This window comes from Varroa jacobsoni, unplaced genomic scaffold (assembly GCF_002532875.2).
Source record: "Varroa jacobsoni isolate VJ856 unplaced genomic scaffold, vjacob_1.0 scaffold_1464, whole genome shotgun sequence".
Classification (NCBI taxonomy): domain Eukaryota; kingdom Metazoa; phylum Arthropoda; class Arachnida; order Mesostigmata; family Varroidae; genus Varroa; species Varroa jacobsoni.
This window is the reverse complement of record NW_019214366.1, coordinates 43,638-68,798: the sequence shown is the minus strand read 5'-3', so window position 1 is coordinate 68,798 and position 25,161 is coordinate 43,638. Positions and strand designations below refer to the sequence as shown.

At 40.2% G+C, this 25,161-nt stretch overlaps 1 protein-coding gene across 3 annotated transcripts in view; it reads right to left on the bottom strand.

Annotated features, from left to right (window-relative positions):
- The window catches only part of Ptp36E (protein tyrosine phosphatase 36E), an 85,835-nt gene extending 63,387 nt beyond the window's left edge, over positions 1 to 22,448 (bottom strand). Inside the window, exon 1 of one of the 3 annotated variants that reach the window (XM_086972454.1) lies at positions 22,081 to 22,448. The gene's annotated coding sequence lies outside the window, so the exon portion shown is untranslated. Of the gene's footprint in view, positions 1 to 1,300; positions 2,016 to 22,080 lie in introns of those variants that run through there. The other 2 variants (XM_086972455.1, XM_086972456.1) reach the window with 2 other exon arrangements.
- Positions 22,449 to 25,161: the final 2,713 nt, after the last annotated feature.

Here is a 25,161-nt window from a genome sequence, read left to right as displayed (position 1 = left end):
CTTGTGACTCTCTATACAAGATTTCGCCAGTTCGATTAAATGTGGGTAGCTGTACACCACTGGATTGCGTCCAGTAGATTGGATTTACTCTACCTATGTTACGTTGCTTTAAGGACCGTCAACTTAAATCTTGAAATTTATTCGGTGTTTCAGATAGGATGAATCGTAGGAGCTATCTCCGTTGTGATAGGCAGACTTTGAAGGTTATCATCTGCCATTAGATTAAATGAGGTTACCTTTTGTCGTAGAAACGCTTCCCATGTAAGCGCTAACACAGTCCTAGAGTAACAGAGTGTACAGGAATACGCCCATCAAAACAGAAGCAAAGTATTTGGGTTTAATTATTGACTACCTTATTATTACTTAGATAATCGGTGTGGTTAATCTACGGGTGGCTTGTATGGTACATTCAGCAGTCGCGCACTGCACCGTTTACCCTTGGGTTAATAGTTTAATAAGAACACCTAGACACACGTTACAATGCAATCATTTAAGGTTTGTCATACCTGCCGTTCGAACTAAGCGTGTTTAAGGTTCCTTTTCTGATTTGATAAACATCACGTTTTTAAATATATTTATCGTCTCTAAAGAACATACAGTACTTTGCTAGGATACGACGAGCAAAAGCATCTACAGTTTAACTCTGCCATTGGATTCTACAGGCTGTAGAAAGGTTCTTCAAAAATCTCTTATAACCTGTTTTGTATGAATCAGAAACATCTAGCTACCTAGAATTTTGAGAGGAAACTGGGCTGCGATGTTAAAATGCTAATTATCTCAAAACGTAATTATTCCTACGTTATCCAAGTGCTTAAAGCGCTCGCTACGCAAATTGCGCACAATTGTTTTTGACGTTGTTTGGAGCTAGGCAGAGCTTTTTTTTGAACTGAAAATAGTCATAAAATGAATAATAGTATACTGCAACCGTAGACAATAACATCGTTAATTGTCATTCAAACCGTTTACTATTTAGAGCCATTTCCTTGGAAGATCACACCACTTCGCTGCACTCCTGCATCCTGTCCCATGTTTTAGACGTATAGTTTTGGAGAACCTACCACACTGAGAGATGCTACGCCCGCCGTTTGGCTGCTAGTGGGGCAAAGATTCGGACATGCCTATATTCGTTAGCTATCCCTAATCGTCTGCCGATTGCAGCTTTATACTGTGATCGAACCACGAGTGATTCGCTTGTATCAGTTTGTACCCGCTTGTCCCACGCGACGAGGGCACTACTATCTATGGCAAAAGGCGTGTCACTATTCGTTTTCTCTCTTTCGCTTTAAGTGTTTGAACTTACCTGCAGCGGCAAGCCAGCCCGCGACTATCGTTAGGATCCTTCGAGCTACTCAAGTAAAGTCCTATCTCGTGTTGTTCTGAATAGTGCTTTGCCTTCATAAAAACATGATTGAGTACGCGTCACACAGCTGCTGTTGTCCAAGCTAACAAGCACACATATTAACACACGAAATCACATCTTCCACACACTATTCCTTGTCGTGAACTTTGAGTTCGAAAAAGACTTACCACATACGACCTTAGCGACCTACAGCTCACGTACGCGTAAAATAACGCAGCGTCACTGTTGCAGTTGCTAATGAATTGCAGTGCTTAACCCACATCCAGATACTATTGTGGTACGTTTTTATTCAGTTTTCTTTGTTCCACTGCCTGACCGGCCTCATAATTCAAATCATGTTTTGATCCTGATCCATCACCATGGTCGATAGCCTTTAGTATTGTCTGTTTGTGTGTCCTTCTTTCTGTCGAACCGGGACTTGTGAATCACAAACGGTGATCATTCTTTCCATAGATTCTCGCAGCTTCATCAAACCTGCGAATCAGTTATTCTCTTGGCAAAGCATTCTGAGGTTTCGCTGGGGGGGGAAGGAAATGGAAGGGTCTCAGATGCCGTTGATGTCTGTCTAGTTTTACTGAGTGTACCGCCTCGTTTCCCTTCGCGCCTGTAGTTAGAAAGCTCACACGCTCTAAACCCCTCTCCCGAGTTCGGCCATCGACATCAAAGCGAGGACCATTGGCCCTCGAGAAGGAAGCGCAGGTCCCTCACGCAACAAACAGGAGAAACGGCGACCTCGAGGCTAGCAATATTAGTCATAACAACCCTCTCTTCTAGAGCAGAGACTCTCGCAGGACCAGTAGGTGTTTCGAAGCAGACACGTTCAGGTCACTTACTGATGCTTGCTTTACTACAGTGCACTATATTTTATATATCATAGCACTGCTGCACCTAAGGGAATCGTTGGGCGGCGGTTGTAAGCGGGATAGGACTGGTGAAAAAAAAGACGGCCCCCAGTAAACGATATAGGGTCAGTCCCGCTATTCAAGCAGGCGATAAAGCAGTTCACCGCATAAAGCAGAAATATCTGTGTAGCTTTTGTAGCAAAGTATGATTCATGTTTGAGTAATCTATCGTTTTGAAATACTAGAACAATGAACATGAAAATTCGTATAATAAATCACATGATTTTGGGAGTCTATATAATAATCGGTTCCTTATAAATGGAAATTTTTCCTTCACGATTCCGTTTTGACCTAACGCGAGCGCTCCTTCCTTAACAGCTAACTACTTGACTAGGCCACTGCTTGAACCACCACAACGTCATTCCAGCCACTTCTAAAAATCACACAGAAGCTTGTTGGAAAAATTGGTAACACGCTAATTTATGAAAGCATTTTATAAAACGTGGTACCAAGAAACCGGAAACAGCTTTCAATGTAATGTTTGTGGAACCCAACTTTCGGAATTTGATATGAACAAATAAGGTGATTATCAAGCTAAGTAATGGCAGAAATATCTACTGCTAACCTATCGGTTTATTTGCTTTGCGTTACACAGTTTTTAGGTGTAAGGTTTTCCGGTTGCCCCCAACCGAGGACAACAAACAATAATTCAAAAGTTTCGAATTTTCTTAACGAATCAGTTTTATTTTTCCCAGTAATACAGCTTCACTTTTACTTAATACAAGTATACCTCTTGCTAGATCCAGCGCATGCTTCAAACGACCTTTTTGTACTTTTTAATATATCCAAGCAAGTTGTTTAGTCCTCGGTGCATATATACAGATGCGATATGTTTCCAACTATTTCCTGAATGAGTCATCTGTTAGAAGTATATGTTTTGACCCGGAATATATGGTATTGTCATATCCTGTCTTTTATGTTTCGCAGAGACCAATTATTCTTGGCACTGACATCAACTACCAATACGCGGAATATATATCGTAAAAGAGTCAACTGGGCATCTCCAGTTAGGCTTCCTCGAACGCTTCCGGCAGCTGATGACAATGAAAGCATCTCTGCCAAAAAGTGGAACTCTCAAAGCGAGTGAACCGGCCGTATTCGCTCACCATATCAGCTCTATTAATCCTATATCAAAAGTGCTAGATATGTCATAAAACTAGGGCGCGTTAAACGTCTCCTTCTACGGAGAATGTTATCGGCGCCGATCTATGTAAGACGATTAGGAACAGCGTTGAATCTGAACTTTCGCTATATAGTATAGTGGGATATTGACATATTGGCTAGTTTCTTATAAGTCTGCTTATTCCGTCATTTTAGGTACGTTGTAGAAGACGATTAATTACAATAGATAGGAGTCAATAAAGGGAAGAAATATAAGAGTTACTAAAATTTATTGTCGAAATACATTTAAACGAGTCGAATTGAAATTATTTGGCTATTTGTTGTACGCTGACTAATAGTAATTCCTGTCCTCCGTCAGGGCGCTCGCGTCCACATGTGGTTCCGTATCATGCACTACCCCGTATTCATCTTTCTCACCAGGAATTTTTATCCAATGATATGCTAGCAAAGCTTCGTTCCAAAATCTTGTTCCTTTCGAATTTCTCACCGCCTTTAAACTTTGCCGATTAATATCATGCAGTCACTCAACACAAATAGTCATGTTCAGCGACGATCACATATTACCGAGGAACTACAAAAATTACTCAAATACTGCGTCGTCGGTTAATACGAAGTGGTAATTAGCAAGTAATAGGCTTCAATAACCTGAAAATTATCACAGTCTCTGTCAATATGTTCCATATGCTACTTTCTAAAAAAATTAATGATACGTTTGAATTTTCGCGCCATTGTACGGTCACTTGTGATAGACGCTTACTTTGGCAAAGAAAGCGGGGACTCCGCTCCACAAAGGTGGTGTATCTGGTGCAGTGAAAGTTTTCTGATCAGATTGTATGTATAGACGGTTCTGCAATTTATTTCAAGAAAGGAACTGAGCGTGCATTAGGTTTATTGTGTGAAAAATAAAACCAATTACACGAACACTTTTGGGATGCTGCGTGATGCTTGCAGAAATCCAGATACTGAACGAAGCTTAAATAATGAAGGCGTGCAGGGATCCGTTAAAAATGATCCTCATCCTCGAAGTCCTAAAATGCCGTTTAGCTTTTCGGTTAATGTCAAAGGACACTCTCTAAATGTTTGAAGAATGTGCGAGTGTATCCGACGCAGAAAAACGCGATGTGTGTCTTATCCCGATCTTCTCATTTAGCGCACTTAGCCCCACACGACCTTTTTCTACCCCCAAAACTAAAAAAAAAGCCTTCCTACACAATGGAAGTAGTAAATCTCTAATTGAGCTAAATGCCATATCTGTGATCAAAGAGACCTGAAAAAGCGATAACATAAGTGTGTCGCAACTACCGGAGAAATCGTTCTCAAGAGAGAAACTTGAATTCGAATGGTCGACTAAATGCTTATGATTACCGGAGCAATCGATTTATTCTTTTATGAACAATAACCCGATTTAAATGGAACTGGGTTCGCACTCACTGCGGTATTTTTACATTAGCTTTAATTTGTCGTCACTTTTAATTTTATTTAGTAACCGTGCGACTAAATTAAGATAGGTGGTTTGATCAGATAGGTCTGCTTTATTAATGGAACTTTATTTCCTAGTTGTAACGCGTTTTTCGTACAAGTGTCCTCAACCATGGCTCTCATTAAATTCTAAACACCGTAAGACCAATGCGTGTTATATTGTTGTTGTTTCGTTTCATTACAATGAAGAGACTCCTGTATTCGTCGATAACAGGCTTTGACATCTCTCTGCATGCATTGCACACTTGTTATTTTACGAGAATTATCTCTGCTTACATGTATATTGTATGTATATAAACTGCTAAAACCTTTGATTTTTAAAGGGGAATCCATATGGGATAAAGTGGAGTCGTTAGGCGGACTTTTGTCACTTCGTTGATGTTAGATTGCGTAACGTCTATAGGGTGTCTCCCCGATAACTTTTCGGTGCTGCGTCAATTGCGTCTTCCGATCCCATTCAAAGCCTATTTACATCCTTTAACTGCCCCGTCAATGTGATTCGATATAATTTCTCAAGAAAGGGGACCTGAGCTCATGGTTTTCGTAGCGGTGTTCTGTCAGCCGGTGTCAACGTTACGTGTGGCTTAATCCCTAGCTTTTATTAGCTGCGTATGTATTCGCCAGCCACGTTTTGCTCATCAATACGACTCCGCTGACAGCAACGACGATTATTTGGCCTGTTGTACAAACGAACAAGCTGGTGAGCTTGCAGCCAGCCAATCACAAGGGAATCACAGCCATAGCACATAAAGCTGTGTTTATTCAAATGATACCTCTTTACCAACATGCACATGTATGTAACCCAAACACTAATTTTATTTCAATTTAGTTTGTAACTACAGGGTACATAAGGACTTTGTTGCACGATGATAACATGGTTTATATAGCTAGAGACATCTGTTATTACGAGATATTCACCGAAAATTAACCAATGAATACGGTCCGCTTTTTCGAGCTCTTCAAAAGGCTTATAGACCGTCGGCATGGCAATCACAAACGCATAATTCGCGTACTTGGTAGTAACGCTAGACTCCATTGCCTTCATTTTAGATTGAGCAAAGGAGTGTCCAACATTAGCATCAACCCGCTTATTTTCTCGATTTGGGTCCATACGATGACGGAGATTTTCATGCCCTAAAAAGGGGAACTGGTGGACATGCATATGCCATTATGATTTACCTTTATAAGCTATAGATGGAGAAGTTACATAAGGAAAAGTAAATGGTTAATATACGCCGGCCCGGAAGTTGTCAGGGCAGCGATACAAGTGTGGCATAAAAATAAAGGAGAATATCTCTTGCGCATATTAAAAATCATCTCTCTAGCCCATCTAGTTCGAAGCGATGCAATTTTAAAATCCTCCGGATTTCCTTGTAACAACCTAACAATTGTGGTCGATAGCAATTGTACCAGCTCAAGCTAGTAACTGCTCAAAAAGGCCAACGTCTAGAAAAGGTGTCACCGGGCCTTTTATAGTGTGATCAGAACTGCGTCACGGTTTGTAGATTCAAAACAAATGCAAACAGCAACTTTTGGCATTACCTCATTAACTTATTAACAAGAACAAAGTGCATTTTTTCACTTGAGTCCAAAAAAATGCAAAAGCACACTTATATTAAGCTGAATTTTTTTAGCCCAAGAAGAAAACACTAGGCTATTAATAATAATATATTTAGATTAGCCTTAATCAGAATATCATTTTCTGACATGGCAAACAAATGCAGTGCATATACTAAAGTCGCTCCGTAGGTTGCGGAGGAGCATTGAGGCTCTAGCTTCAATGCATACTTCGTTCTAAGACAGTACCATAATTCTTAGCAAAAGACGACTTGTTTTTAGTCGTAGCGTAAAGCGTTGCAGCTTGATTAATCAGAAAAAGCTCCGATCCCAGTAAGTAAATATGAATCCAAAGCGTTAATCACCGCCATCGGGATGCCAACGATGCACTTGCTGGTCTAACCGAGGACTCACAAAGGCTCGTACTGGCGTGGACAGCGGAAGCCTAGTTTCATTCAGACATATTAGGTTTCTACATGTTAGAGTTAAAAGATTGACAATCCTGTTTAAGTCTAAACGAAGATGATCCACGACCAATACCGTGGTCTGAGATTAAAAAGCTGTGATGATACCTATCGCAGTGATGCAACACGTATTAACGAGACCATATTTCTGACAGAAAAATGTCGTGTAGGCAAGAAAACGTGAGAGATGTTGAAGAGATCTAGGAAAGCCCGTCCTGCCCACCTTTGCTTATAACTACCGAAATATTCAAGGATGCCACTAAACGCTCAACAAGTTTGCCCTCGACAGCCATATTTAAGTGATTGACCGAAACGTTTTCTTCAGAAAGTGCAAGTATTGCAACAACCCCCGCCTTCGTCAATCTCCAAGGCACAGTTTTGAGCCCTCCTGAGTCGAATAGGCTGCATTAGGTCTGGTAGAGATCGAGTAAATTGATCAGAGTTACTAGTTGCCTTCTGGATTAAGGTGATATAGCATGTAGGAATATTTACGTAGTTCACTCTAGGTACCCTCTCACCGGTCTCCCACTGAGGAGTCTGGCCACGAACATGATGAATAACAGGATTTTGGAATATTACGAGATTTTTTCCATCCTTGATCGCAAACTACGTTCAAAAAAATGGTGGCCCTCGAATTCGTAACGATTCTACGAGAGTTAACTGATTTGTCAATGCATGCCAACTCAGTTACGCCTCTGCGCAGTCCGCTTTAGGTCAATTGATATAGAAGAGCTCGACTGAGTGAAAGAATACGTCGTATGTGGATGACAAAGGAAACATAGTCTGAAAAGAGAGAAACTCACATTAGGATGAGGAGTAGCTTTAAATCGTGCACGACTTGGGCCCATTTTAAGCAAGACGAAACTCAACTCAGTGAAACAACGTAAAATCACCCGAATCGAAGTTGCTGAATAAAGTTCAATGCTACCTTTGCGAACACAGTAGCTAGACTTTTGATTAATTCCGTGACGTTCCGGTACTAATCTCATAGTTGACCTATGGGCACGCAATGCAATTTGAATGAGACATCGTTTTACAGTATGAACGTCACGAGTAACAATAAATAAATTATCCCTTAAAATAGCAACAAGCACCCCGTTCGTCTAACCGTTAGTTTCTCAAGTCAGGCACAGAATTTGTGTACGATTTCTAAATATAGTCCTACATTTTTTATTTGGCCTATTTTATATAATGACTAACTCCGGCAAGAAAAGTGCCATCTGGTCCGATCTCTCCAACCTGTCCGGGGACCATGAAACTCAAGTACTGTTAACTTCTAACCATTTGGAAAGGCTCTTACTTGGAGCTAGGTTAGTGGACTGACGTGTACAATCTGTCTTGCTCTTCAGTCCATACGCTTCAGTCATAGGAGTATATCGATTGATCCAGATAATTTTGAAAATCTGTTCAGGAATAAGTTGACGGTAGGCATTAAAAAGAATAACTTCCTTCCTCGAGTTATTCTTCCATCTGTTCTGACTTCGGGAGCTGGGTCACAGTCAGTAAAAAGCTTGCGTATTTAAAGCAGTCGGGGCTAATAAGGCTGACGCCTGCGCAGTTCCTAATTGGCTGGCGAGCGCCTTTTTTTATATAGCAGTGATCATGTCGAAAAGCAAAGAACAGTAGCGTCAAATAGGCTTTTGCGAAGCGGATAACATTGGCTCATATGCACCTCAGTTGTAATCACTTGAACATTTACATTAGAACTAGAAATCCCGTAGTCCAATATTATTCAAGCCTCTGACATGGCCAGGAATTTGAGTGTTACCTAAGAAAATAAAGCTTTGAGTATTTCTATGTGCGACAACACTTCGCGTGAATAGATAAAGTTATTTCAGGAATCAACAACCATCTCCAAGAACGGCTTTAACTCTATGATGACGTGTCTAATAAAAATCGATTTTTATGTTGAAAAATATTAAAGATAACATTTTCAATAGATCTGATTTTCGACTGGAGAACGGATAACCTTTCGAGCAGCACCTTTGAGAATTTGTGAAGCATTCGAATATGGAAGTGAGGTACCTTTTCACTCTATTCAGTGCATGCAAAAGTAAATAAAAAACAATTTTTCGTATCTTCGCCATATAGTAAACAGGTATTATCTCACCAAAACCACCAATAAGTTTAAATGAATTTTTATTGTTTAGTTATTAGACTTCTTGAAAGTCCTAAAATATTAATTGAATTTTCAAACTTCAGATCAATTCTAGCTCGCTGTAGAGTAACGAGTTAAGAGTTGCAGAGTGGCAAGGGCTATTTGCGACGAGGGGATCAGGTATTTTATAGAAACAACCGCTAGAAGGTATCTATGAAAATCAGAGCAGGATCCTATAGTATCTTTTCGCCAGGGTAAAACTTTGATGAGCATCACTGAAGCAAGAAAAACTGAAGGAAATGCTCAAACAGCGTAATCGAATGGGTGAGACAAGATGATCGAATGGGAATAATAATGTAATTGCATGACTAGACCAATGTAGTAGATTACAGGTTTTGGGGCAGTAAGGGACGAGACACACGAACAGGATCGAAGAGTAACAGAACGAAGGTGTCCAACATCAAGTCAGGTTCGGATCGAGCAAATTTAAGCCCATTTTAGGTTCAATTAAGTTAATACGCGGAACGGGTGCGTAATGCGAGTCATGTCCGAGAGAAGGACGAACCACTTTCGGAGTATAAGGGTGTTCATAGCTGTCGAATAAAAACTGGTCAGTATATGTAGGCTATACTACTATTCGTTACTTTTTGGGCAGATCTCTCTACGAAAGCAACGAGAGTCTGGTCTGTCACGGATTTCCATGACAAAATCACTTACCTTCAAAAGCTACACCGGAAGTTCAACACTGAATTAAACCCAAAGGGGTATCAAGTCAATGATAGTAGAATTAAAGTGGAGGTACGCGGTATACTAACGTAGGGGTATGGACTTTTCGCTATGGAGTCGAGGGATGACTGGATGCAATAATAGAGTATTTGAACGATTGTAATCGAAGCGGATAACTGTACAAGGTAACAAAATTACTATAGGAATTTGATGAAATAGATAAGACAGGACAGTCGGACGATATTTATGTGTCACTTATAGACATGGCGTTCAAACGAATTATTTATTCGTTGCTCTTCCTGTCCGAGTAAACAATAAGTCTCTCCATAGATGCCATGAAGCTGCGGAATACTCAGCTCTATGGAAAAATATTGAAACATTAAAATCAGTTGGACATGCATGATAGATGGAATGGTGCTAAGCCTCTACATCATGCCTTCTATATCGAGATGATCTATAATAATAAATATGAAATAAATATTAAAAAATGAAATAGCTATACTTAGTGCTATTCTGTCTATCTGGGCGTGTTTATTCACAGTGGCATACATACATACATACGAGTATTTTCGCTTTTAAGTTTTCCCGTCTCTTTGCCGTACTCCGACGATTGTTGTCGATACAGTTTAAGTTAGATGAAATTAGTAATGATATGGTTTTTCATAACTTTGCCCGCAAGGTACGAAAGTGACTTTCCATAAGTGCTCTCACTTTTAGGGGATCCTAATTCATATATATATATATATATAGAGTTTATACTTTGAGAATATGCGTGTTATTCGATATTCTGTAGATCTACATAGCTGTTTTTTTTTTTCTTTAGTTATAAACTTTGAATAGTTCTGAGAGGTTGGTACCTCATCTATTATGAATAGAGTCTCGGTACTGCGAGCGTGTACCCGCACTCCGTGCTGGTCATGCTTCATTCGTCAGATCCGTCCATCCTGTCGGAACATCATAACTTTCCATTATATGAATAAATGAAGTTATCTTATTAATGCTGATGATAACTGTGTCGAATTGGATTATCTGCAGGGGACGCGGCAGTGTGTGCCTGTCTGTAGCATGACACCACAATCCAGGTGACAGGGCCCGATCGCAGCCATTAGTCTTAGCGACTTCTCATGCTCGTTCGACCCGGGCTGCCCTTCGCGTCTAACAACAGCCTGGGTTGTAGACCAACATCAGGAAGCTCTGCCTGAAAGACGTACATACATACTCCAACCTAGAACTTTCGTGTAAGTTATGTGTGTATCAATGTGAAGCTAACGTGATAAAAACCTATCATTGGCTGAATCTGCAAACAATGATGCTTTCCGTAGTTAGTAGTGGCTGAGATGAGGTTCACTAAGAAAGCACCTTATCAATTCAACTCGTCCTATGATGTCGCACCTTCAATGCTTATACGTCATGCCGCCGATTATTAGAAGCTATATAGGTTATTTTGAGATTGTTGCCGGAGGCAATCAGTGCCATCCACCAAAATACTTAATTAGTTCTGCTATCTTTCCATAGCAAGCAGCTGCAGGATGGACTTAGGCTGAGAGGAAAGTTTTACCTCATTTTCGAAGAAGCAACCCGGAAAGAGTCATAGCTCTAGTGTCACAGACACTGCTTCAAGAGCGGCTTCAAGCCGCATGGTTCTAATATGTAGCACCCTGCAGCTTGCCTTTCAACGCCTATCCTTGAATGCCGCTCCACAGACGTTGATAGTAAAGAACAGATTCGCACGCAGTGCACAGGTTGTAGAATCGCCAGCCGGAGTCGATGTAGAGAAATGGTTTCGTCAACTACCGGTATGGCTGAGACATCCGCGATTGAGCGGAACAGCAATGCGAGCGAAGCTAATTAAAACGCTTCAGATTTTCTACCGTGAACGATGCTGACGTGGTGATTATACCTACATCTTTGATGAAAAGGTGAACGGTTATTGTATTCTTTATAGCGGAAGATGTTGTGGCCCGTGTAACAACAACGTCAAGGATATCTGTGTAAAAAAATAATAACATGGCTATCCAAATTATAATACTATATTCGAAACGTCAAGCTCGGGGGGCATTTATATTCCAGCCCGGACGGTATCCCATACGGTATTGCTAAAGCAAGGCCAAACAAGGATTTATTCCATTAAGTTAAGGAAAAATTTTGGAAACTCTGCAAGGTTACAACTATCATGTTGTTCACGTAACAAAGTATACAATGAAAATGCTTAATAAAAATTGTTACTCCCAGATAATTTTTGTTGTCATATATATATATATATATTTCTTTTTTTATTTTTCCTTAAAACAAAAATTATAGACAAAGCGGGACCGAGTGGTTGTCGCTATGCGACATGAGTCTGAAATTGGTTTACCTAGAACACATAAGCTTTCTACTATTCTCTCGTCGGGACAAGCTTACCCCTAAAAAAGTAGATAACGCCTTTGATGTTGTCGACGCGAAAAAACAATTACAAATTGTGCTCCCCAATGTACGTTGAAAAAAATTTACAGATGTACATATGTTTTCCATTTTAAGTATAGGTTATTGTAGTGCGTACGCAACATGATGATGTCAACGAGCGATGTCTGATTAGATTGGATGAACGCATTGCTAAGAAATAATTGCATCTGCTTTAGAGTTACCGTATCCAATAGCATTGATCCATATTAGAAAAATACGCATAGGACTCAGTCTGTAGCCAATATGCGCTTGAACTATTAACATTTGTGTAGCTGACCTATTCATTAAGGTCGTTTCTATTCTATTTATAGTGAATATAATAAAGAGGCTGCTCTAATAAAAGTATACTTTTCTCGATAAAATTCTACCTACGTTACAGAAGAATTCATGTCTAAAGCTTAGTAGCCATTTTTTACCCAAGAAATACATACTTGTTTTGAAATTTTCTGTCTTATCCATAACCTTAGAGAATCCTCGCTAAGGCAGCCATCTTGAATCTGATCAGCGTTTGGCGAACGAGGTGCCTTATTTGGCAAAGGAACGCGTAAGCGAGCTGAGCGCGATAAATATCGGAACACAAATCTCCTTTGTGCTTTCGTCTTCCCGTCGTAAAGCTCAGCAGGCAACAAGGTGTTCCAAGCATCGCATGAAATCCGTCTCGAGCGGCAAGAGCGTCGGAGGATTTCGATACAAAACGACTGATAAGCTACATCGCCAATGAGTCACATCTTATGGGTTGCCTTTATTTTTAATTTAAAATCTATTTTACTCTAATTAGACCGCATATTCATATAATTAGCGAATTTATAATATCTTTTATACTTTACTTATAGGCTTATTCAAGGCCGCTATATATACAGCAGACCCTGTCTACCGAACGACGATGGCCTAATGCAAGAGCCATAACGGAAAAACAAAGCAGGCCGAATGCTGTTCTAAAACTTATTTTGTTTCCAATTTAGATATCCAAATTGTATCACGATGCTTTATGATTGCTATTTCCAAACTACGACTTATTTAAGGAATGAATATGAAACATTATAGAAAACTGTGACTATAACAACTTCCTACCAGAACTGCCTGTGTATAAAAGGGGGCAGGATTACAATTCAAAGGACGTTAGCGGGATAAATATAAATTCAAAAACGTATAGGTGGATCCAACACGCTCAATAGCATAGATGATCCTTTCAAAGCAATATAAGTTTTATATTGACGTATAGTTGTGCTTGAGAATTTGCCACATGATTAATGATATAGTTGGAGTAAAACTTCAATGGATGACTGGGCTTTTATATGTCAATAGTGTTTGAATACAAGTATCGACACAGCACATCGCTGTGCTAATTGTACTAATACTGATTCAAGGCGTATCTGCTCTTCAAATGCTTGGGAACGAACACAATATGGCCTAAAAGGGTTTTCCGCTAATCACGGACAGTAATCACCCCTAGGACAGAGATTAGATCCTTTCAATCCGGCGTTTATTGAGGCTTCCTCAGTTGATCTTATCTCATCAAAGCGGCTGAAGGTGTCTCGTCGTTGCGACGTTTTTCTAACGGACGTATTACGTCGAGCAAAAATCAGTCACCCCATCACCGCCGCCCGCTTTCCTCAATTTCGTATCTCATGTAGGTGTCTGTGGCATGGCCTAATTCGTTGTCGTTCAGTGTATACTTAGGAAAGCGCAAGAATCATCAACGGAACTCCCACAGAAGCGCGAAACCGTAGTATACATTTCAAGAAAACAGACACTTCTTGTGTTCTTGTGGAAAACAGCACTTTCTTGTTTTACCTAAGTATATTGTTACTAGAAAATAGGATTTCGGCCAGACGAAATAAACAAGATTTCATGCGGATCGAATAATGTGTGTTACGAAAGCTAAATAAATTTATTTTTGTACATTTTTCTGAATTAAGATGCTTTTCAAATGTTTTATAGCGTATAGTGAAACAGTAATAAATCGGAAAGTATCGCCAAAACCTATTCAAAATAAACGAAAATTTATGTGGGCGTTGGCCTCTAAAGGCATCTAACGGTAGGCATTGAATCAATGTTAATCGTCGTAAGAAATCAAATGTCACACGCCATTTGAAAATACGTGATTTTGTATATTTATTGCGGTCCATTGCGAAAGACGTTTTAGCAAAGACAATAGCTTTTCACAACCTTTTTTTTAAGACAGTTCAAATAGGTTATAGTAGTAACTGCCGTATAGCGGGTTAGCTTACTAGCCTTTCAATTATTGTGCCGGCCCCCAAACTACTACTATCAATAGAAAGTAAAGTAGGTTACCAAATGTTGACTCAGTTACATTCAGAAAGTCGGAGTTAGGAATACAAACCCCTCAGTACTAAATCAAGTTCAACGATTCTCGGACAGCGGACCCCGAATATTATGTGGCTCTTATTGTAACCTGTGTTAATACTAGCGCGCATCAATGGCGCCTCCTTAACGAAATTTTCAAGATGGCTGTGTGGTTGCCTTCGCTGCAGTCTATTAACTCGTAAAAAAATTCTGCCAGCAACGATACGAGTACTGACTCAATCCGCTGTCATGTTTCGAATTTAATTCCCCTAAGCTATTGTACAACCTACCATTGGCCCACGACCGCTTTTAAAAAGCTGTGTCGTGCTCGCACCAAGCACCTCTTCTGTATATACATCTAAATATGTAACTTTCCCCACAATTGAGACAATATTTAAATAGTAAAAGGTATTTTACCGAATTTTTTTTATATTTGTCAGGGCCATTTCGTATGGTCTTGTTTATTCAATTTGTTGCGATGGCATCTTTTATTCACAGATTTGTTTCAAATGTTCTTTTTACAAATCTGCGAACGATTTTTTAGTAAAAGGAGTGAACGGGTTATTCGATAATCTACGGATCAAAATTAACCAGCAGTATCGAGTATGGACTGTTCGGCGATTGTATTCCAGAGCACACGCCGACTCTCAAGAAATTAATCTTGCACTTATTAACTAGTACGAACCGGTTTATCATCTTCACAGGAAACGTATGGCTTTCCTTTGAACTTCTTAGCCACTACGATCCCGCAATCATTTGTCAAAAATGCTCCTTTGGTAATGTGTTCGTCGTTTCTTCTGAAAGAAACATGGGGTAACATGATGTCTCGCTGTTTATTACATTCAGTCGTACCGGAGTGTTTCTCAGAAGTGTCTTTTGCCGATAACAGAGACATCGCCTGGATCGCCAGTGCGCCATTAGTCATTTCTGGGACTAATTTCTGCATCTAATATTGAGTTCTGCTGGAGCTTGTTTCTGCTGCTGTGGACTATTTGAGAGACGCATTGTGGCCTAAATCTAGGTCCGAATTGGGCCATAGACACACGGCTCGTTTCGTGTTGGGATCCAGCCGTCTGATGGAACATTCAACGGCATTGCCGGACGTAAAACTCCAAACTATCGATGTGGAATAACACGAAAATCTTACTGTCTCGTTGGCGTTTCGTTGCTCGTAAAAATAATCGCTTTTTTGCTACAGTTCCAAGTTTTCTTTCCATTATGGCCGTGAGCTTGTTTAAATCTTCTTTCGAATAATTCTAATAATATCAATTAAAGGTAATGCATTTATAAAACCACGGATAATCCGTCGGCCAAGGCCCGAATCTAAAAAAAAGCCACCTACAGCGTCACATATATACAGAGTATCAATTAATGGATAATTGATATGTCTTAGGCCTAAGGTGTAGGTGCTTTCGTGGCTGCCGCTGTACAAGACTGAGGAGTCGTACGACGATTAGATGTACTAATATACAGCAAAAATGGAAACATTAGAAGAGTGAGCGAGCGTGTTCAACACGTGAAAAATCTGTCTGCGTTCGTTTCTAAACAAGGAACCCCAACGCTGAAAGCCGCTACATTCGATAGCAGGTCCGTGGTAGTACGCGACGTAGCGTAACGAAGCCTTTAGGTGGCAGATGTCAACGGAATGCATATCGAGGATCCTGGCCTAGTTACAATCGCAGTGCTATTGTGCCAATTTTGACAGAAGCCACGATTACATGTTGGGGCGTTATCCCGGGTTCGGTCATATCGGCCCCGGCATATATCCAGAAGTCAGAAAAGGACTTCGTATGATGTTTGCGAGTTATGTTTATTCGTCCGCTGAAAACAGAGGGGCGATTGTTTGCAGAAAATGCTGAGGTCGTACGTGTGAGCGTCAACGAGTGTTGTTTCATAAGTAGTATAGGAAAAACGTTCGAGTTGAGCCAATAGAACCAGTAAAGCCAATAGAATAGCGTAAAAATACTGAAGGTGATTCGATGATTTTGCATGAAACCCTGCACGCTGTGACGAGTACCGCATGCCTGGAGGACTAGCACGTCAAACAAGAATTAGCTCAGAGTGCAGATCGCATAAGACCGTATATTGGCACACATCCGTCATAGAATGGCGGAGTAACTTACACGGTGTTTATTAGACTGAATGTTTCCGACATTGCTATTACGTCCTCTATTGTACAACTAGCTCCCAACACATGAGTAAGTGTGTCTATGCCAGAATTCGAAACGGTTTGGACTAATAGTATCGTACTACCATATATTTATCTCGATTTTTATCGTTATACACTAGCATTCGCGCTGGTACTACAGTGTGTCGTTAGTAAAATTTCTCAATTTTCGTAGACATAAATTTATACGTTTAGCTCGAAGACTACCCGCGCATCGTGCTTCAAATTATACACAAGAAGATTTGTCTACTAATGACGTATCTACGCTGAGGCCAGAGTGCGTTAGAGTAACAGGGCTCCTAGCAACAGCGGCTTCTGCCATTTAAGGATTAAAGCATGAAGAACATAGCTCTATAAAGAATTCGAGAAGTACTGTGTTTCAGTAGCAAGTACTCACGAATATTATAAATAAGCCGTTAATCCCACTGAATGATACACTATGGCCAAGGAAGTTAGCAAAGATCTTGAGAAAACCACTGTCAAAGATGTTGGAAGTCGTTGCGCGTAGGAATCATCGCGCTAAGGAGCAGTTAGGTTAATGACAGGATCGGCTTGAAAAGGATAAACGCAATAAGAAAATCGACGAAGATGCGCGCTATTTTGTATTTCTATAGTCCGTGAAAGAATTGCCGCACTAATGGATAAAACTCGTTACGCATGGTTTGAATTACAGTGAAGCATATGCCAGTGGGCACAATTATCTCGTGAGTACTAGAGAAAACGTTTCATCGTATCGGAGTTCTAAAAAAAAAAACCCTAGAATACCTTTCTGTTACAAAAACCTATTTCATATTGTCCCTTTGCAGCTATCTAGAATGGTGGCAGGCAAGCCACTATAGTGCCTATTTTTATTTTTTTTCTTGTATTTATAAGCTATCTATATCTCTTCCTTAGAACGCCTCTGCAACCTTCAAAAAATCATTCGTGTATTCTTTAGAATATGCGAGCGATTTTTGATGAGCTCACTCCCAATAAAAGTTTTTGCTCGTACTGTGAAAGAGCAAGCTTGCCTATTTTGGTTAATTTTTTTTAGGGTTTTTATCTTTTTACACATATGAATCTACCTGCTCGATAGTCTAATGAAAACAATTATCTGGCGTCGGCGGTTTACATCAGTCGTTTAGGCACGCTATGAACCTTCTAAACGTTTAGTGGTGATGCCCTAGACGTTTTCTATTATGACCTGCGTTGTGTATCGTCTATACTTCGTGATGACCTAAGGTGCTGGTGTTACAATGTATGTCCAAAGCGGCGATCGTACACCGGTATTTATAAAGCAGCTCATAATTGAATACTTCATAAAGACACAAGTAAAAAGGTGCCCTACTATTCTGTTTGCCAGTAACATTGGTTTCTTAATCAAACCACGAGTTAAGTTTAGACTATAGTTACTGCTACAGCTGTGTGTGCGTACGGCATTTGCGCCGGAGAAGGTACTGTTGAGGAAAATAGCGTCCCCCTTAAATTATCGTTAGCAACCAGCTCAGCTTCACTGCAGGTTAAGCAGACACTGATTTTATGTATATACACATGGTTTTTTTTTATGATTATTATATTATTTTAGTATTTATATGATACAGCCATTCGCAAAGCGTCACATCAAGAAGTGATGATACAATCATTTAACACTGCATGACGCCAACCGATTGTTGAAGTAGGTTTATGTGGTGAAGCGTCATGCTTCGCAGGATCATTTCTCTGAATGAGGATACATTGGGCCTGCTGTAGCAGACATTCGTCTTATCTCCACTAACACTCGTACTTGCTCGTTTTAGTATACGGTTGTAGTAAGACTTTTGAGAGACAAAGACGTTCATTTTGCGACTAATTAGAGTTGATCTCCTTTCTCGATAGTGTAGGGCTTTCCGTATTAAGCATTTGTAATTTCGCCATGCTCTACATTATATAAAAAATGCGCTAATGTTTCAATATCTAGGTAGTGATTATACAAGAATGTTGTGAGGGTCTTTTGTCCTATACGATATTGCTTAGTTCAACATAAAGATCCCACTTTTGCCGTAGTCTACACTTGCCTCTGCTGTGACTTCCATTTCGATTTCAGCATGTTGAGCAATTGCTCGCTCCTCACTGGATCCACGGTTTCTGCCTAGAAACGTAATACATTTACAACTGAAGTACCTATAAACTTCAAAAATTAGGTATCGTTCGCTAGTTCATTCTGCCCAACATTGTAGCTGGCCACAGATATATTTGCATATCTAAACAATTTGCATTATGTATTAGAAGCCCAGCGACAACGATCTACTTGGCCGATGCATGTTATAAGCTGTTCAACAACGACTACCGTCTTCTCCACTATAAGCCGTTCGAAAATGTTGACATATGTCGAAACGACAAACTATACAAATGACACTTGAAGGTTGCTGCTATTATACCGCAAGATGGTGTAGAAAGCGTTACTTTTAAATACGATGGACAAATACACATCATATTGAACGCCGTTGCATGGAGTGTAATGTTACCTAAACTAATGTGTACCGACGATGCACTATTGCTTTCGTATCCATTTTCAGGTCTCGAAATTTACTACGATGCTTTTCGAGTTTAAAGAGAGACCACTATTGTTTCTATTAATTATAAACAAATACTAAACTCTCGATGTGTTTATTTCGATTTGATAACTGTCTGTGAGTTGCAGGTCGTTTTCAAATATGCTGGGAGAACCTTCCTGGTTCAACCCCTAACGCGTACTTTCAGAACACCCATAATGTTACTTATGGTTATTGCCTTGCATTGGTCCTCAAGATTTTTTACGATATTGTTAGAATTTAAAGCGACGTACGGCAGGTTCTCTCGATCCAGCAGTGGGACAATAATCTATTACTTGTTTCCTCGGTTCCAACCACTAGGGTTAACTTTCCTTTGACCATTGAACCTTTGTGCACCTGATAGATACAGGCCTAGCCTGAACATGACTATACGTCAAGAACCAACGTTTAAGCGCATTCAGTTTCATCCCTGTCTGTACACGAGCCTTGACTTGTTCATCCATGAACGGTCAGACAGAAAATAATTATTTCTAATAATATGATGCTTGTTATAAAAGCCTTCCCGAAAGATATTCCGCTTAACCCTACTCCGTCTCTAAGCGGTCTTTCGTTTACTGAGCTGTTTTACTTCATCAATGCATACGCAATATAATACTTTCATATCATCGTGCCTGAGACTCGCTTTGTCATGCGGTAACAGCCGATTGACATAACTAAGAATGAGTGCTCAGGAACATATTGTCTTGAAACTCGATCAGAAATCCCTTCAACTGCACAGTTTTAACTATCATATCCAGAAACGAATGGACCACAACCACTCATTTTTGGATTCGCAGGAAATCAGTCGTTGAATTTAACTGAATAAAAGTTCGATTAGTACTCGTACGTTCTATTTAAAAAGGCCGCAGTATTCAGTGGTTACATCTCCATAATGAGCTTCCGCAAGTCTTATGCCTATGGCACCCAGCTGCAAGTACCTGAGGGACTCTGGATCTCTAATGACTCACGTAAATTATTTCTAGAAAGAAAGGTTTCTTATTTGGAGCTATTATCCATGGAATTTCAATAGCAAATTCGGAGAATAGATCTGGCCTTGACCTTCACAGCTTGTGCTCAGATTTATGCCGCCAATCATTTTGCGCGTCTAAACATTACATGATTGTCCATCGCTGAATTAGCTCAAAACGAGGATCACGCTTTGCACATGGTACATTCGCATATATCGTATAAAGACCACTTAGAAAAGTTACGGTGTCAAAGTGGCGATTTTGAAATATAAATAGAGATAGAGTTATGATCATGCCGATCCTGCGCTCTGGAACCTTCCTCTAACCAAGTCTAACAACTTATTGAGCCATTATGTACGTTTCTTCAGAGCATTTTATTTTGCCGTGATCAGTGATTCCGGTTAGAGACAGGCTCTTATTTTTTTATAATTCATAATCTTAGACAGTTGCGTATTTTATGTTGGCTAGTTCTTTAAACAATTTCAAAGTTCTTGAGTATTTTTTTAATAAAGGCTTCAGCGCTTGCATATCTCGGGCTCATTATTAAATGAGATCGCTATTGGTATTTTCACAGCATGACTGAATATGTGGTGGGAGATACTTCGCGTATCGTAGCACTTAATATATTAAAATTGTTATTATCTACCAAATCGTTTTTGTTAAAAACAACAGTCGTTGAGAATTTGAGTTCACTTGTAACTTCCAAACACTTAGACATTTCGATTTACAAACCTCGCGACAATTCCAAAAGTTCTGGAAAAGTATGAGTATATTGATTGATGTGACTAATACTGTTTTCCGCATATTATTTCCGATTTTTCTATTTACTTGCAATAGCACACACGACATGAAATACTGGCACTTCTTCTAAAAGACCAAGATAATTTACTTGCTCTAGCTGGTTTTGCTATCTGTAACTTAAGCGATATCTTTTGTCTATTAACTCGACCAACAGTTTCATCTTCATCTGTCCCAGTTCCTCCTTTCCCGCGCCACCTCCTCAGCCACCGCTTCCAAACAGGAGAGTATAAAACAGCGCATCATCTAATTCTCCCGACAGCTGGCGCTCGTGATCATCCGATAACAATACAAATATAACCTAAGTTTCCTCTACCTTACGTACTACTCCCTCCCGCTGCATCGTCGTGGAGTACTGCGGATGTTTACGTTGCAAGAAGTCACTTCCTTCTTTCTCTTTTCTAATGGACATTTTAACGACATTAAATACGTGAATGACCCTATTGGACACGTTTATAGGGACGAAATGATAACACCACGTCTAGTCGTTTGCATTAGTTGCACATGGAGACCGCACATTTAGCGCTGCACACCCCTTTGTAGTTTGAAACGTAACAAGTTCTACGCATTATATCTCTTAGGCCTCGCTTTTTCAAGATGTTACTTGAGATGCAAGGGACATGGAAGGTGATAAACGTAGCCTTTGCTTATTGGGACACACCTTTGTAACTTTGCACACGTCTATCCACCCCACTTCGAAGGCAAAACACAGGGGGAGAGATGCTGTCGAACACTCAACAATCGCGCAATGACGATAACAGCGAAACATTTTTCTATTACTATTAAATTTGAAACTTTTCAAACGTGGTCGGCAGACATTCTATGATGATAAAAAAGTTAATCGCGGACGCATCAGCTCTTTTCATTGTAATGCACCGACAAAAGCTTTAGCTGACCATTCATTATAGATCAGCACGGAAACGCTGAGTTGTGGGAGCGGGAAGAACCTACATGAGAGAAATCACATGCATGTTAACCTGCAGTTTTTCTGTGCTTAAAGGTGCACTATGAGGGCTTGTGTACAGGTATGACACAGCATCAATATACTTTTCCTATCGTTTTCCTATCGGACTAATGTCAGCACAGAACAAGGTCACTCCCAGCTTTACAATCAAACTAACCCCATTCGTAGACTTACCTTACTATCCAACATCCATTGTAAACTGGTTTTGTTCAAGACTCGGTTTCTAGTCTACGGAACGACGGTGGCCCAAAGCACAACGCCAAGGAATGTCACATGATGGCTTAGAAGCACACGTAGTTTCACGAGCTTACGAGCGCGCCAGAAACACAAAATTATATACTACATCATCATGAGGCCGTACGTACAGGGTTAAGTTGTAGAATAGACTCTGGAAAGAACAAGATCAAGTAAAAAATGTCGGCTGGGGTACAGCTGCACGCTGTCCGCCAATGTCAGTCTCTTCATGGAGCATCGTTGCGGCATCCACCGTTGCTGTCTTCAGGGCCCCTGGAATTCTATAGGCTTCGCCGGCTCTTGTTGGGGATCTCGACTCTCGGCAGGCACGCCGCCACGGCGTCCACTAGACAGTTTCCTTCTCTCATTTACCCTTTCCATCACGTCTCCCCCAGTGGTAATGGTCCTTCATGGTTTTCCGTAAAAGTATCCCCTCCCTTGTCGTCGTGGTTGTGGTAACGGGAGAAAGGAAGACTCGACCGACTGGATCGACGGTAGCCTGGTGGGGCCGCGTAGAACCCCCTTGATACAATCGCGTCATGCACAAGGCTGTGACTTGTTTACATCCAGGGCAATGAGAATCCCGAGCAAATACGCTAACGTAGTTGATGAACAACCCGAACGGCCGACAAAAAATGCTCGAGCTAAGCAATAACGTAAAAGCTAAATGTGCCGCTGTTGATGCTTCTACTGCAGCACTTTTTCATGTTCTTTGTATCATAAGTGTTACAATTTAGAATGGAAGACAATGTCTTTTTTGTTCGAACTTTTCCTGAAATATTGGCACTATTGTTAGGATTGTATCGCTTGTGTTAGTTGGGATTACAATGTTTCAACAAACGCTAACGCTTTATCGGGTATTCAAAATTATCTTTAACGTAAGTCTGAAATAACGGTCTTGCCGTTAAGTATACTCGTTGAGATGACGTTGATTAACGAATAAGGAAACCTGTTGAAATCGATGTGTGAGATGACCACAACATGCATGACCAGCGTGCCAGGTAACCCTATTTTTAACCCAGCTTTCCAGCCAGAAAACGTGAAACGTCGCACGCGAAGATGCAGAATGAATGGTACGAGGTAAGTAAGTATCGCTCCTGGGCCGTTTTTAATTCTTTTTTCTAAACCTTCGATTAAAAACTACCTTACCATTTCGAGAAAAAATAGTGCAGGAAAGAAGCATCTTCTTCACCGGTGCATGATAGATGAATTTCCTACACACAGACATTCTAACCTCAGTATTTGCTCATCCTTTGTCACATAACCCTAAAATAAACTTGACGATATCGGGTATACATTAGCCAGGCCGGGTTTTGACCGGAACTGTCGATCACATTGCGATCCTCCTAGAGGTCAGCATTTTATTTTGTGACTTACGGACTGAACACCTGAGGAAAAATTTGCAGAGCAGTGATATCTATCAGAGCAACAATAATAATAATCTTTACAGAATTTTATAACACACAACAGTTATTACGAGTCATAACGAAGTATATACGGATATGATTGAGGTAGGTATGTTTGTTTTGCTTGTTACCCATTCCTCCTGTACTTTCTCGTCGTCGTCATAGTCTTCTCACTACTGCTGCTGTGGAATCTTCCCTCAACCAAATCAAATAGCTTCCCCGAGTCACATCTTCTTAATTACTAATTTCCTCTTTGATTTCGCACCCTTCAAATCCAGACCCTTGACACCCGTCCCGATCTATCCCTTTGCGTCCCCGGTGAAGGAACGCTTTAAACAGTCTATGTAAGTGGCTATGCTAATGCGGATGCTGCTTTCTCGTTCAGCGTTACCAATCGATGGTCTTACGAAAATCAAATCGAAGAGCCAGATATTAAAAAGGAACTTTAACTGATTGGTTAGAAATAAAAGAAATAGGGTTGAATAAATGATATTTGTAGTGTTTTAGCCGTACTATAAAATTTGCCGCGTCAAGCATTTACCGTAGTTGTTAGCTTTTTATAGAAAATCTCTAGCTGTGGACAGAAACTACATATTTTCGACTTCCCTTAATTTTTTTTTAGACCAATGGCTTTTACAGCTATAATTTCGGAGCCACTGTTGAATACAACAATTGAGTTCTTTTGCCTATTAAACGTTAACAGTTGCTTACAGTTGCGCTGTCTTTACTAGTGTATCAATGGTTGACGCGTCCCTAGTAGGCTTTGTCCTACTTTTTTTGTTTTTCAATGAATTCTGTACGCTTTACTTTGTAAAGGATGTTTCCTACGATTGCTAAACGAGCGCATCTCTCGCTAAAAATACTGTCAATTTCCAGTTTGACTCATTAAAAGATTGTTTTTTCTTATTCTTTCTATCACTTTTCTTATTGATCCAAAATTAACTACTTCTAATGAAAAAATAACTGTGTGAATCTGCGTTTAACTGTACATTTTCTGCTCTCTGTGGGTCGATAGGCGGAAAAGAGAAAAAGCATCCGAATAATGCCTACTAACAGTAAGTCGGACAAAAATAAACATGCGCTGTAAGGCCTGTATTTTGGTCGGCAATAGTTTATCGAATCATGATGCCGTATATATTATGCACTTCACGCTCGGAAGATTGTGGGCAGTTGCAGTAACACGTACGGCGACCTTTTTGGGAAGTACAACAGGGGTAAAATTGAATAGTAGGCAAGCACAGTAAGTGCTTGGCACTCGTATAATATTTCGAGGTTACGAAGCTTATCATTCCATACGTTGAAAGCCTTGTTGGAAAATTATTTACGTCACATACGTAGCGCTGGATAGGGCCAGCTACACTACTGGCGGTCACAGATGATTCGCTTCCATCTATGTCCATATGGTTATAAGTGTGCCTTTGTTCTTCGAAGTGACATCGTATCTTCATCGAAATGGCAAAATACTTCCCCTGACCTTGGGGAGATCACGTGCGCGAGTCAAACTAACCCCCTGAAAGCATGTGTGAAAATATTAATAATCCCACATATACCGTATGCCTCATTTTACAATAATATAGTGACACTTGTAACGGTGAAAAGTCTGGAAAATATCAAC